This window comes from Notolepis coatsorum (genome assembly GCF_963971535.1).
Source record: "Notolepis coatsorum genome assembly, chromosome: 4".
Taxonomy (NCBI): domain Eukaryota; kingdom Metazoa; phylum Chordata; class Actinopteri; order Aulopiformes; family Paralepididae; genus Notolepis; species Notolepis coatsorum.
Window position 1 is genome coordinate 193,699,353 of NC_140168.1, and position 6,000 is coordinate 193,705,352.

The window sequence follows — 6,000 nt, forward strand, 5'->3', positions numbered from 1 at the left end:
GTATCTTCCCCGATACTCTGAACTTCCTTAACTGTCTCAGGTGGTAGAGGCGCTGTTTCGCCTTCTTTACTACTGTGTCTATGTGTGTTGACCATGTCAGATCCTCTGAGATGTGGACCCCCAGGTACTTAAAGCTGCTCACCCTGTCCACGGTAGCCCCGTTAATCATCAGTGGTGTGTGTGTCTCCTGCTGTCCTCTCCTATAATCCATGATCAGCTCCTTGGTTTTACCAATGTTCAGGAGCAGGCTGTTGTCCTGGCACCAGCGTTCCAGTACCTCAACCTCCTCCCGGTAGGCCTTCTCGTCGTTGTCCGAGATCAGCCCCACCACCACTGTGTCGTCTGCGAACTTCACTATGGAGTTGGAGCTGAACTTGGCCACACAGTCGTGTGTGTAGAGTGAGTACAGCAGGGGGCTTAGAACACAGCTCTGGGGGGACCCGATGCTCAGGGTGATGGTGTTGGAGGTCTGACCCCCCACCCTGACCGCCTGGGGTCTTTCACTCAGAAAGTCCAGTACCCAGGCGCTCAGGGCGGAGCTCAGACCCAGCTCGATCAGCTTGTCCACCAGTCTGGTGGGGACTATGGTGTTGAACGCTGAGCTGTAGTCAATGAACAACAGTCTCACATAGCCCCCCTTCTGACGGTCAAGGTGGGAGAGGGTGCTGTGCAGTACCTGGGAGACCGCGTCGTCAGTGGACCTGTTTGTCCTGTATGCAAATTGCATAGGGTCCATATCACTGGGGAGGGAGGCACAAATATGGTCCTTGACCAGCCTCTCAAAACATTTCATGACCACAGAGGTGAGTGCCACCGGTCTGTAGTCATTTGGACATGTTGGGGAGGGTTTCTTCGGTACAGGGATGATGGTAGACATCTTGAAGCAGGCAGGGACCACCGACTCCGCCAGGGATTGATTAAATATGGCGGTGAACACAGGGGCTAGCTGGTTGACACAGGACTTAAGTATGCGTCCTGTTATTCCATCTGGGCCAGCAGCCTTCCTGGTGTTCACCTGCATAAATGCTCTTCTCACACTGTGTACCGTCAATGAGAGAGCGTCCCCGCCCCTCCGCGGATGCCCCCCCCCCCTCCACAGCAGCCGGCGCACCAGTGACGTCACTAGCCGTTGGGCTAGCTGTTGTGAAGGGCCAGATTAAACCGAATATATATATTTATTTATATATATATATTTAATTGTATTTGTATATTCTCTAATATTCCCTGATATCCCTTGTATATTCCTTGTACAATATGCATTGAATATCCATTCTAGCCTACTGAACATCCCATAATAGTCTCCATTCTACTATTGGTCGAGACCTTGGTGCCAAGCTGCCATACCCCCCAGACCCAGTTCAAACGTACCGCTCAACATGTACGAACAAGTCCTAGTTCCGCGTAGGAATCTGGCTACCGCACCACTAACGGTACTATTTGTTCATAGTGCGTATATATACTGCGCTACTAAAGTAGGACTTCCTTTTCAGTCCAGTTTCTTACCCTCCAATAGAGTGACAGACGTAAAGCCTCCCCGCGACGCCACGTGTGGGAGTAAGGCCAAGTTCGGCCTACCATCGGTATTGAGACATCGTGTATATTAATATTTGAATAGTCATATTTGGCACTATATCGTCGAGTTGGACGTAGTCTATTAAGCTAATAATAGTCTGTTAATATATAGTGCTTCGTGCGGTGAGAATACTACCGTAGTCAGCACCCCATCGTTTCGGGCAGAAAACTGGCTGCTTATCCAGGATGATCGACCCCATGTGAGATTGCACCCGAGGAGCCCCAGAGCCGACGAGCGAGTGGACCTGTATACCGGATTATTCTACCGACGACAGCCCGCCTTCCCAGGCACGGATTATGCTTTGTATACGTTGATTATTCCATGGATAAAGACCCCCGACACTGCCGTGTGTTGGAACCCCCCCCCCTGGAGAGGACGCAAGGTGAGGAGACGCTCTGCAAGACGAGGTCGCTTCACGTCTCTCCTCCGTGGACCGGAGGACGCCGGCCCACAAAGAGTCCATCTGCTTTCATCTGCGGTCCAAGGATCGCCGGCGCATTGAACGGCACTACGGTGGGTTCACCTGGGATACCCTTGGCCGGATGAGGCAGCCGGACTCTACCCCCCCCCCCCTTCCTGCTCCTGTCGGCTTACAAGCGACCGGATTAACCCCCCCCTAGTGTATCCAGCCTATAATCATTAAAGTATCATTGCTGTTATTCCTTAAACTATTCCAGGTCGTATATGTACCACCTGCGCCTTCAGAGATTGGACATTCTCTATTGATATACCGACGAATACTCTTGCCATAAAAGTGCATACTAATTTCCATTCATAAATGTGATTGATTTGATTAAGTGCTTGCTCTACACACCATCGCTGTGTAGAAATAAAGACCTATTTCTAATTCGTACATTTGTGTTGGATCCGTTTCATCTACGTGACAGTGTTCATCATAATATATTTATGCCGAGTACTGGGTGGCCGAATATTAAGTACAAAGGTAGTGGTAGTAAGTATCATATCTAGTAATACAGTCAGGGAATTGTACCCCTCAGTTACAATTGGTCCTTCGAGCCGGATGGGTAATTAGTGTAATATTAATATAGTGTTATTAATATTGAAATGGCCTATGATGAACACTCCACGAAACGATCCTCCTAACCAACGCCCGCAGCGCGAACGACGGCTCCCTCAGTACTTAGAGGCTTACGCTGTCAGTCAACAACCTAGTCTTCTACTAACAGTAAACGCGGTAAAACTAGAAAGTAAAAGTATGTCTAACCCCAACGCCCAGACTACCCCGACCATAGAGGCCCCTACGGGTTCTAATGTAACTGACCAAGTTCACGGTGGGGACCAGTGGGAACCAGACATGACTTCACACCCCGCCAGTACTGAAGAAGTAGTCCCCGATGAGTCCCGGGAGGAATACAACGCTACCGAGACAGAACTCGGCACGGAAGAAGACGGGGAGAGCACCGTGGAGATAGAGCTCCAAGGCTCCGCAAGGAGTACCCCGAGGGAAGGCTCCCCTATACAACCGCCTTCTCCCAGCGAGGCAGAGAGGACCCTACAGCAGGCCTTCCTCATCAGCCTGAACGCCGCTGCTGAACGCGACCGACTGCAGATCCAGCAGCGGAGCGAAGAAGAGCATATACGTCTAGAAATAAGACACATTCAGAGGGAAGAGAATGTGGCCCGAGACCGAGCAGACAGCCAGCGAGCAGCTGCTGGTGCTCTACGGGACGCAGAGCGCGACAGACAGCAAGCGCAACTAATAGAACAGCTGATCAGACGGACAACACCCTCTCCCTCCGCCAGAGGCTCCAGGAACTCGTCTAGACACACCTCCAGGGCGGCATCCCCTAGCCGAGTAAACAACCCTGAACTTGACCAACAGACGAGGTCTATACTCCCCACAGACCACCTCCCCCCACCGGTCCAAGCGAGACCTAGCAACCGGGAAGGAGCAGCATATCCTGTGGAGAGGCTAAACCAGAGACTACAAGCACTGGATGACCTAACTGAAGACGAAGAGGAAGAGGAGGAGAACCACGCCCGACGACAGCACAGTACTCTACCGGACCAGGAGGTCCGGTACAGCCCAGGCTATACTCCCGCGGAGCTGCGCTACAGACCCCCGACTCTATACACGGGTGAGCACGACGCACGACCCGCACCGAGGAACAGCACCTGGACAAGCGGGCCATGGTACACTGCCGGTACCAGCCCATACCAAGGAGCGGGAGGAGACTCGCCTAGGAGGCCTCTCCCCCAACGCTCGCCGATGTATCCACAGTCAGCGTCATACATTGGCACGCCTATGGTACCCGACTTCACCCAAGAGAACCGGGCCCAGTATACAGAACTCCGCATGTGTCTGGAGACCATGTTGGTGGATGTATTGGATGAACGCCATAAATACGCCATCCTACTGAAGCACTTAAAGGTACCCCGCGCACATAATATAGCGCTCGCCTACGCGACTTCCACCACCCCATACACAGCAGCGCTGGTAGCATTGGACCAGAGGTATGGGCGCATATGGGATTACGTGATCCAGGAGATCCGACACATCGACCGCTTACCCCCAGCAATAGACAATCGAGCACTGGACGACCTGTCCATCAGAGTGCAGTCCCTGGTAGGGATGTTGGGAGCGCAGAGAGAGAAGGGGAGGCATGAACTTTACGCCAACTCAAATGTGGAAAGGATCTTGGAGAAGCTGCCGCCCGCTCGACAGGAGCGTTTTAGGTGGCAGAGAGACCACCGAGACCCGAATGGCCCCGAACCGAACCTCCTCGATCTAGCAGACTTCCTGGCGAGAGAAGTCAGCAGCCTACGGCTAGATACATTCGGACGGAGCACCCCTGGCTCCAGAGAAGGAACCAGACGACTAAATGATGGAAGAAGATCGGTGACTGTGATGCACCAATCGGAGTCAGTACCGAGCAGCAGGAGCCACAGTACCCCCTCCAGAACGGAGAAGTGGAAGATAGTGTGCCCCTACTGTGAGAAAGAACACTGGCTAGCGCAATGTGACTCCTTCCCCAAGCTGAACGCGGAGGAAGCAAGTCAATGGATAAAGTCCAACAAGCGCTGTTTTCGCTGTGCGCGCTCACACATGGCAGCCGAATGCCGCTTAAAGAAAAGGTGCACCAAGTGCGATGGAGCCCATCTGGACATACTTCACGACAGTAACAGACGGCGCCCTTCACCCGCACCATCCAGCAGCAAAGCGAGCGTCATGTACATCGATCCCGCCAGCAGCAGTGGAGCCCGAGTACTCCTAAAAGTAGTGCGTGTGACACTAAGCTACCAGAATAAAGTCCTGGACACTTACGCCGTCCTCGATGACGGGTCAGAGAAGACCCTTCTGCTCGCCTCCGCTGCGGCCCAGCTAGGGCTGCGGGGAAGCAAAACCCAAATGACAATTCGGACAATAAGACGAGATTTGAAGACGATAAAGGGCGAGAATGTCTCATTCTCTATCGCAGCAAGCGGCCAGCCTGAGCGACGGTACCAGATTACAGACGCTTTCACCAGCCAAGAAATAGGACTGTCGCGGTACACATACCCCGTCGCCAAGCTGATGGAGAAATATGCACATCTGCGCAAGTTACCGATCCCGCTCATAGACAATGCTATGCCGACCCTGTTGATAGGCTCCGACCATGCAGACCTCATTGTCCCGATAGACCGGGTTCATACCGGACCCCGAGGCTGTCCTGCAGCAGTCGAGACCCGTTTGGGATGGACTCTCCAAGGCCCGCTCGCCAAATCTCTCAACCGAAGTACAGCCACTAGATGTCTCCACTCCCGAGTCACAGAGGGAGAAACCGCACTCCTGCAACACGTAGAGCGGCTATGGACCTTGGAACAAATGCCCTTTAAGATCGGAAGGAAAGACATTCGCTCTAAAGATGACATTTACGCCATTCACCTCCTCGAGACAGGGACCAAGAGAGTCCCGGTCAACGGCGTGTTGAGATACGCCACGCCACTCCTGCGGCGAGAAGGAATGCCTACTTTCCACGCCAAGACAGACGCCACAGAACGGTACCTGCTGAACACGGAGCGGCGCTTAGCCAAGAACCCCGCCCAAGAGAGTGTATACCGCGCTGAGATTGAGAAGCTCATCACAGCGGGACACGTCACAAAGATGGACATTAAAGAGGCTGACCAGACCACTGAATCGTGGTACGTGCCTCACCACAAGGTCCATCACAACGGTAAAGACCGCATAGTATTTAACTGCAGCTACCAGATCGGATCCCAAAATCTGAATAAAGAGTTACTGCCCGGTCCCACACTCGGCCCCTCCCTACTCGGCGTTCTACTCCGCTTCCGCCAGGAAAAGGTGGCCATCAGCGGGGACATTAAAGGAATGTTCCTGCAGGTGAGATTAGTAGAGGAGGACAAGCCCCTGTTACGGTTCCTATGGAGAGAGAAGCCAGGAGATGAGCACCCAGCCATCTACCAAT